A 15,109-nucleotide genomic window follows, 5' to 3' on the forward strand; every position below is an offset into this window, starting at 1 on the left:
AGGGCATTTCACTACTATTCTCTTATTTGAACATTTACACCATCTATATTAGTTAATTCATGTCCATCAAAAAAATATCTAAATATCGACGAATCACCACAGATTTCTTTCTTCTAATACTTGTCTTGGGTTCACTAGTTTCCTAGCAACCACCGTAAGACAATATTTTAATAGTTGCATTACCATGACCCATTTTTCTGGAGCAATCCAAGATGGTTAAATATCATTTGCAGGATCACTTTAAAAGTAAATGGAATATCTAAAACTCACATAAACCTTCTGTTTAAAAGGGACTGGGAGTTGGATAAATGTTTATCCTTTTCAAAATGTAAGTGTAATAAAGCCTGAACTATATGGCCAAAAGTATGTGGACAGCTGCATGGCGAACATCTCATTCCAAAATCATGGGCATTACTATGGAGTTGGCCCACCCTTTGCTGCTATAACAGCCTCCACTCTTCTGGGAAGGCTTTCCACTAGATGTTGGAAAACTACTGCGGGGACTTGCTTCCATTCAGCCACAAGAGCATTTGTGAGGTCGGGCACTGATTTGGCCGATTAGGCCTGGCTCGTAGTAGGCGTTCCAATTCATCACAAAGTTGTTCAATGGGGTTGAGGTCAGGGCTCTGTACAGGCCAGTCAAATTCTTCCACACCGATCTCGCCAAACCATTTCTGTATGGACCTCACTTTGTGCAATGGGGCATTGTCATACTGAAACAGGAAAGGGCCTTCCCCAAACTGTTGCCACAAAGTTGGAAACACAGAATCATCTAGAATGCTGTAGCGTTAATATTTCCCTTCACTGGAACTAAGGGGCATAGCCCGAACCATGAAAAACAGCCCCAGACCATTATTCCTCCTCCACCAAACTTTACAGTTGGAACTATGCATTCGGGCATTTCCACTGCTCCAGAGTCCAATGAAGGCAAGCATAGTGATCTTAGGCTTGTGTGCGGCTGCTTGGCCGTAGGAACCCATATCATTAAGCTTCCGACTAATAGTTATTGTGCTGATGTTGCTTCCAGTGGCAGTTTACAACTCAGTAGTGAGTGTTGCAACCAAGGACAGACAATGTTTTACTTGCTACACACTTTAGCACTAGGTGGTCCCATTCGGTGAGCTTGTGTGGTCTACCACTTCGCGGCTGAGATGTTGTTGCTCCTAGACATTTCCACTTCACAATAACAGCACTTACAGTTGACAGGGGCAGCTTTAGCAGGGCAGACATTTAACAAACTGACTTGTTGGAAAGGTGGCATCCCGTTGAACTTCACTGAGCTCTTCAGTAAGGTCATTCTAATTACAATGTTTGTCTATGGAGATTGCAAGGCTGTGCGCTTGAATTTATACACCTGTCAGCAACGGGTGTGGCTAAAATAGCCGATTCCACTAATTTGAAGGTGTGTTCACATACTTTTGTATATATAATGTCTCTCCCGTATCCTCAATGCATGAGCCAGCAACATGCGCTGCAATTTGTTGTTAGATCACCACCTTGTGGTCAAGATTGATCTTGAGGCAAGGCTTTTATTGAACTACATTTACATTTACATTTAAGTCATTTAGCAGACGCTCTTATCCAGAGCGACTTACAAGAACTAATCATCCATGGTAGGGTCTAATAAATATGATGTATGATGTTTTAATACTAATGAAAGGAATTGGACTTACTGTGTAACAGGCAAAGATAATGGATGGCATACAAATGTAACAATGAAGAACAATTCGCCTAGGTTGAGTAATGGTTTCAATTATTCTGACCATTCCCATTGTCGATTGCATAATGAAAGTTGATCCTGTCTTGGAACATGGGGATGGTTTCAGGTCTTGTGATTTTGCTCGTCTCAATGGATGTGTTGAAACTGTTATCTCTGAACATCCCACTTTTCAGATTGGGTTCTGAAAACTGCCATTAAACATTGCCTAAAGGGATAGGGAAAATTGAACAGAATCAGGTTCAAATCAAATCAAATCAAATTTTATTTGTCACATACACATGGTTAGCAGATGTTAATGCGAGTGTAGCGAAATGCTTGTGCTTCTAGTTCCGACAATGCAGTAATAACCAACGAGTAATCTAACTAACAATTCCAAAAACTACTACCTTATACACACAAGTGTAAAGGGATAAAGAATATGTACATAAAGATATATAAATGAGTGATGGTACAGAGCGGCATAGGCAAGATGCAGTAGATGGTATCGAGTACAGTATATACATATGAGATGAGTATGTAAACAAAGTGGAATAGTTTAAAGTGGCTAGTGATACATGTATTACATAAATATGCAGTAAATGATATAGAGTACAGTATATACGTTCAGACAGATCCTTCTATATAATCATGTTGTTTTCCACATTGTGCGGTTTTTAGATTGTCATGCTGTTTATGGCACTTTTATTTCATGAACAGTTGGGTCTCTTGCCTCCATATTTGGTTTGATGTCTATTAGAATGGGTGGTTTGTCTTTGTACTGGAATAGACAACCAATGGGTCAGTGCTTTGATGATCAAAAACAAAATGCAAACATATTTTTGGGGTGTATAACATTTATTTGCAATGTGGTTAAAAGAAAGGTACATTAGTTGGAAACACTAAGGCTATCTTATTGAAATATTAGGTTACTTATTATGAATGTCTAGTTTCAGGCTGCTGAATTGTTGCTGTGAAATTACAAATTGCTGCAATTCAATCAAACCTACCATGGCAATGTTGCACACACACATACACCTTCCCTGAAAACAGAAAGCATAGAGGCTACCGCTACCCTGTGAGTGGTGACCATGGGAAAAAAGCCACCATGCATAACCACATTGCGGGTTCAATTTAAATGATCCCCATAACAACCTGAGGAAGACTCACCCAGAGACGTTATATCCACAGAGGGCACAAGGGCATGTGCCCCCTCAGAATTCTAATAATTTATTACATATTTCAGATGATTACTAAATTATTTATGATCATAATTATTTATAAAAAAATATCTGTTAAAACGGTATTTTACAGAGGGGGCACATTGACTGGAGAAGGCAAAGCATACCCCATATTCTCCCAAGTAAGTGTTCCTTCTTTGTTCCTTCCAAAGTGCAGCACAGAGGCAGGACGCTAGATACTCTAGTGCAGTGGTTCCCAAACTGTGGGTAGTGCATCATCAGTTCATCTTGTCATGTTAGTCATTGCATAACTTAGAGCAATGGTTCCTAACTTTCTTCAGTTACTGTACCACCAACTGAATTTAGCTCTGTCCAGAGTACCCCTGAAGTACCCCCTCATGTACAGTTGACCAGTAAGCCTATGATCTCATTAGTCTTCTCAAGTACTCCCAGTGGATAGGCCAGGGACCACCAGAGGTCCTAGTACCCCAGGTTGGGAACCACTGCCTTAGAGAGCTATTTGTAACTTGTTAGAAATGTCCGGATCAACTAGCCTATGTCAGCTAACTATTTGTTATTTAGGTTTTTTAGCACATACAGTGTGGAGAACAAGTATTTGATACACTGCCGATTTTGCATGTTTTTCTACTTACAATGCACGTAGAGGTCTGTAATTTTTATCATAGGTACACTTCAACTGTGAAAAAAAATCCAGAAAATCACATTGTATGATTTTTAAGTAATTAACTTGCATTTTATACATAAGTATTTGATACATTAGAAAAGCAAAACTTAATATTTTGTACAGTAACCTTTGTTTGCAATTACAGAGATCATACATTTCCTGTAGTTCTTGACCAGGTTTGCACACACTGCAGCAGGGATTTTGGCCCACTCCTCCATACAGACCTTCTCCAGATCATTCAGGTTTCGGGGCTGTCGCTGGGCAATAGGAACTTTCAGCTCCCTCCAAAGATTTTCTATTGGGTTCAGGTCTGGAGACTGGCTAGGCCACTCCAGGACCTTGAGATGCTTCTTACGGAGCCACTCCTTAGTTGCCCTGGCTGTGTGTTTCGGGTCGTTGTCATGCTGTAAGACCCAATCACGACCCATCTTCAATGCTCTTACTGAGGGAAGGAGGTTGTTTACATTTACATTTAAGTCATGTTGTTGGCCAAGATCTTGCGATACATGGCCCCATCCATCCTCCCCTCAATACGGTGCAGTCAACCTGTCCCCTCTGCAGAAAAGCATCCCCAAAGAATGATGTTTGCACCTCCAAGCTTCACAGTTGGGATGGTGTTCTTGGGGTTGCACTCATCCTTCTCCTTCCTGCAGACCAAAAAGCTCTATTTTTGTCTCATCAGACCACATGACATTCTCCCATTCCTCCTCTGGATCATCCAGATGGTCATTGGCTAACTTCCGATGGGCCTGGACATGCGCTGGCTTGAGCAGGGGGACCTTGTATGCGCTGCAGGATTTTAATCCATGACGACGAAGTGTGTTACTAATGGTTTTCTTTGAGACTGTGGTCCCAGCTCTCTTCAGGTCATTGACCAGGTCCTGCCGTGTAGTTCTTGGCTGATCCCTCACCTTCCTCATGATCATTGATGCCCCACGAGGTGAGATCTTGCATGGAGCCCCAGACCGAGGGTGATTGACCGTCATCTTGAATTTCTTCCATTTTCTAATAATTGCACCAACAGTTGTTGCTTTCTCATCAAGCTGCTTGCCTATTTTCCTGTAGCCCATCCCAGCCTTGTGCAGGTCTACAATGTTAGCACTGATGTCCTTACACAGCTCTCTGGTCTTGGTCATCGTGTAGAGGTTGGAGTCTGTTAGATTGAGTGTGTGGACAGGTGTATTTTAAACAGGCAGAGTGCAGTTAATACAGGTAATGAGTGGAAAACACGAGGACTTCTTAAAGAAAAATGAACAGGTCTGTGAGAGCCGGAATTCTTACTGGTTGGTAGGTGATGAAATACTTATGTCATGCAATAAAATGCAAATTAATCACTTAAAAACCATACGTGATTTTCTGGATTGATTCCGTCTCTCACAGTTGAAGTGTACCAATGAGGGGGGGTGGGGGGGGTGGTGCAGACAGACTCTTAGGAGGTATGTTTGTACAACTTTTTTTCCCCAAGATTCCTCCTTGATGAATAAATACACATTTTTTGGGGGGTTTCTCTGTAATACTAGCCACCTAGCAATTTTATGAAGTTGGCTTTAGCTAGCCAACTAGATACAGTGCCTTGCGAAAGTATTCGGCCCCCTTGAACTTTGCGACCTTTTGCCACATTTCAGTCTTCAGACATAAAGATATAAAACTGTATTTTTTTGTGAAGAATCAACAACAAGTGGGACACAATCATGAAGTGGAACGACATTTATTGGATATTTCAAAAAAATGTAACAAATCAAAAACTGAAAAATTGGGCGTGCAAAATTATTCAGCCCCCTTAAGTTAATACTTTGTAGCGCCACCTTTTGCTGCGATTACAGCTGTAAGTCGCTTGGGGTATGTCTCTATCAGTTTTGCACATCGAGAGACTGAAATTTTTTCCCATTCCTCTTTGCAAAACAGCTCGAGCTCAGTGAGGTTGGATGGAGAGCATTTGTGAACAGCAGTTTTCAGTTCTTTCCACCGATTCTCGATTGGATTCAGGTCTGGACTTTGACTTGGCCAATCTAACACCTGGATATGTTTATTTTTGAACCATTCCATTGTAGATTTTGCTTTATGTTTTGGATCATTGTCTTGTTGGAAGACAAATCTCCATCCCAGTCTCAGGTATTTTGCAGACTCCATCAGGTTTTCTTCCAGAATGGTCCTGTATTTGGCTCCATCCATCTTCCCATCAATTTTAACCATCTTCCCTGTCCCTGCTGAAGAAAAGCAGGCCCAAACCATGATGCTGCCACCACCATGTTTGACAGTGGGGATGGTGTGTTCAGGGTGATGAGCTGTCTTGCTTTTACGTCAAACATTTTTGCATTGTTGCCAAAAAGTTCAATTTTGGTTTAATCTGACCAGAGCACCTTCTTCCACATGTTTGGTGTGTCTCCCAGGTGGCTTGTGGCAAACTTTAAACAACACTTTTTATGGATATCTTTAAGAAATGGCTTTCTTCTTGCCACTCTTCCATAAGGGCCAGATTTGTGCAATATACGACTGATTGTTGTCCTATGGACAGAGTCTCCCACCTCAGCTGTAGATCTCTGCAGTTCATCCAGAGTGATCATGAGCCTCTTGGCTGCATCTATGATCAGTCTTCTCCTTGTATGAGCTGAAAGTTTAGAGGGACGGCCAGGTCTTGGTAGATTTGCAGTGGTCTGATATTCCTTCCATTTCAATATTATCTCTTGCACAGTGCTCCTTGGGATGTTTAAAGCTTGGGAAATCTTTTTGTATCCAAATCCGGCTTTAAACTTCTTCACAACAGTATCTCGGACCTGCCTGGTGTGTTCCTTGTTCTTCATGATGCTCTCTGCGCTTTTAACGGACCTCTGAGATTATCACAGTGCAGGTGCATTTATACGGAGACTTGATTACACACAGGTGGATTTTATTTATCATCATTAGTCATTTAGGTCAACATTGGATCATTCAGAGATCCTCACTGAACTTCTGGAGAGAGTTTGCTGCACTGAAAGTAAAGGGGCTGAATAATTTTGCACGCCCAATTTTTCAGTTTTTGATTTGTTAAAAAAGTTTGAAATATCCAATAAATGTCGTTCCACTTCATGATTGTGTCCCACTTGTTGTTGATTCTTCACAAAAAAATAGAGTTTTATATCTTTATGTTTGAAGCCTGAAATGTGGCAAAATGTCGCAAAGTTCAAGGGGGCCGAATACTTTCGCAAGGCACTGTAGGTCGCCAATCTCCCAACTCCATAACTAGCTACTACCAAGCCATTTCACGCTATCAATCAAGTTAGAGTAGCTTGTCTAACTCACTTAGCTGGCATGCCTGCTGGCAAGGTTGATAGACATTAGAAAAGCAAGTAATTACTAAATGTACAGAATAAGACATTCCTTTCAATAGTTTACCGATATGTTAGTAGAGATGCAGAGAAGCATATTCAGAACCACTGGTCAGGATACAGACAGCTCTAGATATGCAGAAAAATACTTCATTTAAATGTAATCTGACACCTTATATAATTATATTTCTGTATTAATTATGCCATGATAAGTGACTATCGATAAGTGTTATAGAATTAGGCATAATGATCACTACAGACCTGGGTTTGATCCCAGGCTGTCACGGTCGGTCGTGACCAGGAGAACCATGAGGCAGTGCACAATCGGCCCAGCGTTGTCCGGGATTTCCTTGTCTCATCGCGCTCTAGCAACACCTTGTGGCTGGCCGGGCGTCTGCAAACTGACTTTGGTCGCCAGCTGGACAGTGTTTCCTCCGACACATTGGTGCGGCTGGTTTCCGGGTTAAGCGAGCAGTATGTCAAGAAGCAGTGCAATTTGTCAGGGTCGTGTTTCGAAGGATGCATGGCTCTCGACCTTCGCCTCTCCAGTGTATGTAGGGAAGTTGCAGCGATGGGCCAAGACTAACTACCAATTGGATATCATGAAAAAGGGGTAAAACTTAAATAAAAAAAATTAAACACTGGTTTTCATAGCTTCATTGTCATTTAGTGGATGAGTTTCCTCATTATTTGCAGAATCCATGATTATGAGATGAATGATTCCCATCCCGATGCACAAGAGTACTGTTTTGGCTAGTTGCTACCAACACATATGTAAGTAATAAAAAGGTGTATTGGGTGGGGGGGGCAATTTGTCATGGTTATTATAGGTAGACATCTGAGTAGGATAAGTGACTATAATATTTCTGAACATTATTCAATTAGGCTATTTATGGTTTATGAAAAATGATAGACATACGCAATCAAAAACAGTCACAAGGCTCAGGGAATTTATTCTGCAGCTCTGTATAACATTTTAGTCATTTAGCAGATGCTCTGATCCTCCAGAGTGACTTAATGCAGTCATCTTAAAGCAACTGACAAATGTTTCCAGATTTCTATGGAAAATGACCTATAATTACTTACAATACGAGAAAAATATTTTTCCTTCAAAATTGTTTTTATTAAGTAGGTTAAAAAGCAAATTTTCTGCATTGGAACGGTGTTGGCATACCCCAACAACGGTGTTGGCATACCCCAACAACAGATGGTGTGGGTGTACACTGGTCATTCAAATAGACCATTGACTGGCCATCTCATCCTCCTCTGGAGTGCTGATTGGCCATCATCCTCTATGAGGAAGTAACAAGCATTTTTTAAACAGTCCGTTGAGGTGGGTTTTTTGAAGTGCTAGTACTCCAATTTATGCTTTGGCCAAAAATACGAACATAGGATGAAACAACATTATTTGGATATGAGTTACCAGAATGTACTTTTTAAAGTGACATTTTCACAGGCCAGTTACTTTAAGATTGGGGGGGGTATGCTTAAAATTCACCAATCAGTGTAAAGGCAAAGCAAGTATTGTGGTGCTCAGATCACAAACAAAGCTCAATGTTGGGGTATTTCAACTGAAGCCTTGGTAGATGCACAAGGCCTACAATGCTATTGGCTAAGCTAAATTCAAGTATTTTTATTATTATTCATTCGCATATAGCTTACAATCACAAGGTACAGAAAATTCAACATATTTCATGTAAACAACTCAACAATAATATTTAAGTAAAATGAATAATCTGTTTATGAAAGTAGACAAAGGATTATATTAAAATTCTGTCTTTCCCCACACAAGGCCTTAGAGTTTCCAACACTGTTTTCATGAATATATCACATTTCTTGCTTTACAACAACGAGATGCATAGGAATATGGAGAACAGTGAACGTAAGATATGGTGGTGTGGTCTGTCCCTCGTTGGCAGTGACAGCCACAGTGCATTATTACTCACGGTACGAGTTTGAGACTGGCCTAGCGCGTACCAAAAGTAATAATGGACCGTAAAGCAGGCAGATACTCTTGATCTTGTTTTTCTGTGGGACGAAATCCAAGGTTTGGTCTGGTTTAGAGGAGTCAACAATCCCATCCCACTTTGAAATTACTGCAGGCCTCCAGGTTCATTGGATGTTGAGGTTAGAGGTAAGGGTAGTTTCCATCTATGTGAAACAATGGGATATTAGCCTACACAACTTGATGTCAAAGGTAGGCCACATTATATCAAGGGCTCATTTGGAATAGCAGAACAATAAATAGGCCTAGAGGGCAGCTTGCAATGCCTAGGATAATAAACCAAGGCATTTGTTAGAGCATTGATCAGCACAAGACATGCCTAATTGAACATTTCTTGACTCAAATGTAGAAACGAATTCAGGTTTCATAGGCTATCGTTAGAAAATGACAATGAACATAATTTGGCCTGTTTTGAATTGAATAATTGAAACTAGTGCTGTCAATTACACAATTTGAAGTCGACTTCTGATCCTGGGTGCGTCAACACTAGCCTTGCCAGCCGCTTAATCCTGCGAGTTTAAAGTGAACTATTCATTTAACCTCAAAAGGATCAGGTGGTTTGCGAGGCTAAATCAACACACCGTGATGCAACAAAAAAAAGTTTGCGATTTTAGGCTTCATGGGGAAACATTTAGGTGTTTCAACTAATCAATTGACAAATAATAAATAGCATCTGATAAATTAAACTACCGATAACTAATAGTTTGATTATGAACGTTTTATCCTTGGTTACTTTTGCGTATCATACGACGTCATCATGATTAGCATATTATCAAACAACTGCATACTGAAGTTTCTCCTGGAAAAAAAAATAAGTTATTTTCTAAATAATAAATTGTCCTCACAACTTACCATAGAATATAGAACACAATGCCAAGCGTCTTGAGACTCCGTGGTTACAGCTGCCACCTCACCTCTACTCAATTGACTGACTTCAGGCCTATCATCTAGGCCATCTCCCAATTTTGGTTTCATCAATATATACAAATGTGTACTTCCCTTGTGCTCCCTCGCTGAATGGAGAGGACTGGTAGAGGCTGCCCACTCTGGAAGTGCTTTTTATGCACACCTTCCTGTAGTAGCCAGGAACTTGATGGTCATTCCCAAACCGGAATTCCTGTGTGTGTTTCCAACTGATAAAATAGTTGTGAAGTGCTAACACACTCCATCCTGCAGAAAATGCTCCATGAATGACATCTTCAAAGAACTACGTGCTGTCTAGCGTCCAGGTATAAAGCAGCATCAATGGACGTTTTTGTAGGGCCTGATACATTTTTCGTAAGGGAAAATCAAGTTCAACATTTCTAAAGGGAAATTACAAAGGTCAGAAGCCTTTTAAACTAGCTACATAAAGTGCTTCCATTTCTAAATGGTAAAATAGATATGTATAAAAATACCCTCAAAGAAAAGGTGACATTCTGTACTGTCACATCATATCAAACATTTGATCTCAAATCCAAAATCCTGGAGTATAGAGCCAAATATATTTTTTAATGACTTCACTATCCAAATACATATGGAAGGGAGTATATAGTTAGCTGCCTACAGTCATTGTTTCGAAGGGATATTTTTAATTCAAGACTGGGGTATAAGTCAAAGTGTGTGGATTGAAAACAGTGATTTATCCTGCCTCGTTAGGGTCTTTGCCGTTGGCCTTTATAAAACTCTGTTAGCTCCACTTTGACGCAGATCCGTTTCCTGTGTGAGGGAGACTTTGTATTGTTCTGAGGGCCCAGAGTGCAGTATCACCATCCTCCAGTCACTTCCCGCTTCCTCTCAAACAGGAAACGCTGTCCTGCTACTTTCCACCAATATTACAGATTTAAATTCAAGTATGCTAGTTGTACAATTTTGTATTTTGAGGAGAGGACTTATTGGAACCTATTGACAGTTAGATGAGTTTCACATTGTAAGCATTCCACTGGGCACTGACATCAATTCAACGTCTATTCCAACAACGCTGATTAAACCAGTTTTTGCCCAGTGGCATTGGTCTGTTGATACAGGTGTAGGATCATCATTTTACCACTCTGTTGTTGTTAAGAATTTTCCTGCACCGCATAAATTCACTATATTGCATTTTTCACGTAGCCTAATTATGGCTAGCTAATAGCCTAACCACTGAATAAGCAACATTGCAGTGGCGAGAAAAGTGTGAATAGACTAAACATTCAAGTCCTGTTTCAGCAGGATTATCTTGCTGCTACAATACTGGTCAAATCAATATCCTACACCTGTACACCTGGGACGAGAATTACTAAGTGTTCCACCTGGTGAAAAGTTTATCCTTTGCTGAAAAAACTGGTGCAAACACCTAATTAAAAGTGGAAACATCCCACTGGGCACAGACATCATTTCAACATATAGTTTTGATTTACATTTATACTGAACAAAAATATAAACGCAACATGCAACAATTTCAATGATTTTATGGAGTTACAGTTCAAAAAGGAAATCTGTCAATTAAAATAAATAAATTAGGCCCTGATCTATGGATTTCACATGAATGGGAATACAGATGTGCATATGTTGGTCTCAGACACCTCCCCACAAAAAAAGGTAGGGGCGTGGATCAGAAAACCAGTCCGTATCTGATGTGACCATCATTTGCCTCATGCAGTGCGACACATCTATTTCACATAGAGTTGATCTGGCTTGTGTTGGTTGTGGCCTGTGGAATGTTGTCCCACTCCTCTTCAATGGCTGTGCGAAGATGCTGGATTTTGGCGGGAACCAGAACATGCTTTATAATACACGTCAATCCAGAACATCCCACACATGCTCAATGGGTGACATGTCTGGTGAGTATGCAGACTATGGAAGAACTGGGACATTTTCAGCTTCCAGGTGTTGTGTAAAGATGCTTGCGACATGGGGCTGTGCATTATCATGCTGAAACATGACGGGATGGGGGGCAGATGAATGGCACGACAATGGGCCTCAGGATCTCGTCACGGTATCTCTGTGCATTCAAATTGCCGTTGATAAAATGAAATTGTGTTCGTTGTCTGTAGCTTATACCCATTCCATAACCCCACCGCCACCATGGGGCACTCTGTTCACAACGTTGACATCTGCAAACTGCTCTTCCACACAACGCCATACAGGTGGTCTGCGGATGTGAGGCCAGTTGGACGCACTGCCAAATTCTCTAAAATAACGTTGGAGGCAGCTTATGGTAGAGAAATTAACATTCAATTCTCTGCCAACAGCTCTGATAGATATTCCTGAAGTCAGCATACCAAATGCATGCTCACTCAAAACTTGAGACATCTGTGGCATTGTGTTGAGTGACAAAAATTCACATTTTAGACTGGCCTTTTATTGTCCCCAGCACAAGGTGTACCTGTGTAATGATCATGCTGTTAAATCAGCTTCTTGAGATGCCACACCCGTCAGGTGGATGGGTTAAAAATCACAGAATTTGAGAGAAATAAGGTATTTGTACGTACATTATAGAACATTTAGGTGATCTTTTATTTGAGGTCATGAAACATGGGACCAACACTTTACATGATGTGTTTATATTTTTGTTCAGTGTGTTTATGTTGTCAACAAACGTGAATTCGATGTGAAATCAGGATAAAAAGCTAGCATGTCATTGGATGTAGGTTAAACGTTGGATAATAAGATGAAATTCCTTTATGTTGATGACTTTGTGCAAATCCAATCAGTTTAACACTTTGATTCAATGTCATCACATTAAAAAATGTCTCATTGGTCCTATATGGTTCAAACTAGGCTGTTCATATCATTTCTTGATGAAAACAAAATGCTTCATATGATATTCAAAAGGTAAATAGGATATTTTACTGAATAATAAGCTAAGAGGTTTTATAGTCTGTGCAAATGTGTTCGATACATTGTTTTTGCAAGGTCTTTTCAGTCTGTGACCTTAGTAACATGACAACTTGTCTGTGGGAGTGGTCTTGGTCATTTTTACTAACTCCACAGAGACACGTCTCCAATGCATGAATCCATTGGAGTCTAAATAAGTCTGCAGTGTTAAGGCTATAACTGAAGTCCATCAATGACCAAAGTCCAACATAAATGGTTCCCACATATTTCAAGGATCAAGAACTACTGAATGTTTTAACACATTGTCTTGTATGGCTTTTATTTTCCGATGTTTTTCATTCTAGACAGTGTTAAAGATGTTTATGAGGAGGTGTAAATGATCCCTTTCAAATAAAGAGGGGTGGGGTCTCAATCCAGAGCAGTGACATGATTTCCAGCACTGGGAGCCAAACAGGAATTCCTGGCTCCCAAGGGCAAGGCTCCTGTTACTCTTCAGAGAACTAGGAACGACCGTTTATGGGGGTTGGCTGCACATTCCCCAGCTCATCAAACGTTATGATGCCTAAATGACTGTCAACACACACACACACAGCAGTGTTCCGGAGGGGGATTCTTGCCCTAAGGCTGAATCTGCTTGAGAAATACAGCTCAAATAGCACAGCTTGTGTTACAATGGCTCATTTCTGCTTGGCGTCTTTATGATCGTACATCAGTAGAACAAGCAGGCATTCTAGAATGGTCTGCTGTCTAGTGTATTAATGATCCATGTCATTTAGGACCAAAAAACACAAAAAAAAGTTAATAATGGACAAGATGGAGGGGTAGCACAGGATGTATAAGGGGTGGGGCGCAGAAACAACCCAATTGTCACACTCAAACAGAACGCCAGGGCTGCTGGCTAAAGCATGAGTTACTAAACTTGTTTTGAATTACTCTGCTCCCATTCCTGAAGCCCATGGCATTCCCAAACATTCAAATCTAATCGAGAACAAATGAAGGAAGTGATGTCAGAAGTTACTAACTTTATCGTGGCCTAGCAGTTGTCACCTGCTGAACTAATTACTGACCAATGTGATAACATACACACACACACACATGGATTTTGTGTTGTAGATATGTGGTAGTAGAGTAGGGGCCTGAGGGCACACACTTCATCTCTTGTGAAATGTAATGTCATGTTTTTAATTGTATACTGTATAACTGCCTTAATTTGGCTGGACCCAAGGAAGAGTAGCTGCTGCCTTGGCAGCAGTTAATGGGGACCCATAATAAAACAAATACAAATGTGAAAACTAAATATCCAAGCCAGCACAGTATGTATGGTTCAGCCATAATAGTGTGAAAAGAGTATCCAACGAGAGAATTGACACATGAGAACTATCCGCGTATCAGTCATAAGATACTGTACTAACTGTACAGTATGTGATGTGCATGTTGAGCAAATTTGTTTTTTTTTTGGTGGCGAAATAATGAAGCAAGAACGTAAGCATGCAATTGAGCACACAAACACTCTCTCGCAAGGAAAGCACCAGCAACTCAGAAGAATTTCCTGTGACAAATATGCCATCTAGTGGGCTGAAGTGTTAGAACGAGCTGTAATGACAGAAAGATGTGATGGTAATGTATGTATCTGTAACATTCATCATTTAGTCTGCAGAACCTCACAGTGCACTTACTGTATGTCAGCAAAACATCACTACCGCAGCCGTTGTATGCTTTTCGACAGTAACACGTCCCTTTTTCCCCCACTTCATATTTAAATTTATTTCCAAACTCCAACATGGTATATTAGACTTCAGATAACATTTCCAGGAGAAACAAAGCCCAACAATAACAAAGAGGTATTGTTCTTCTCAAAAGAAATAAACAGGCATTATTTTACTATAAAATAAATGAAAAATGAAGACACGATTCCAAGCTTTAGCATATAGTTATCACATATCACACACACCAGAGGATAATTACATCATTACTGTCAACGGTCAAGAAACAAACTTCGCTTTCACACCAGTTATATACAGTATACAGATACGTTTTCAAAGGAACAGTACACAGTGAATTCAAAGCACAAAATACTTACAGAATACACTGAGACTCCAGTTCGCTAATATGTACTGCATCTCTTTATCAATGGATGTACGAATACCTCAATTTGTCAGTTTGAGTTGGCAACCAGATAATGTAAAGAGAAGCCGCTCCCAGATTAACCTCAGTTAAAAGAAGCTTTAAAACGTTTAGAAAACAAACAGAAGAGAGATATGAAACTGTCAGCGTCTCTCCGGAAGAGAAACGGCATGGACATATCAAGAATTCGAGGGGAAAGCAAAGTGGTCATGCGTTGACAAAAGAATAATAACCCCCAAAATATAAAATCACAAAACCACAGGCACAAACACAGGGTAAGAAGGAAAGAAGATAACACACCACAAATGATGAGTT

At 40.3% G+C, this 15,109-nt stretch overlaps 1 long non-coding RNA gene across 1 annotated transcript; it reads right to left on the reverse strand.

The window, feature by feature from the left end:
• Positions 1–8,485: 8,485 nt before the first annotated feature.
• LOC124035143 lies at positions 8,486–10,067 on the reverse strand. The gene is made up of 2 exons (XR_006838694.1): positions 9,725–10,067; positions 8,486–9,018 (listed from the first exon to the last, which is right to left on the reverse strand). It is a non-coding gene; the product is annotated as an uncharacterized LOC124035143 (long non-coding RNA).
• Between the last annotated feature and the right edge of the window lie 5,042 nt (positions 10,068–15,109).

Source organism: Oncorhynchus gorbuscha, linkage group LG05, assembly GCF_021184085.1.
Source record: "Oncorhynchus gorbuscha isolate QuinsamMale2020 ecotype Even-year linkage group LG05, OgorEven_v1.0, whole genome shotgun sequence".
In the NCBI taxonomy this organism is placed as follows: Eukaryota; Metazoa; Chordata; class Actinopteri; order Salmoniformes; family Salmonidae; genus Oncorhynchus; species Oncorhynchus gorbuscha.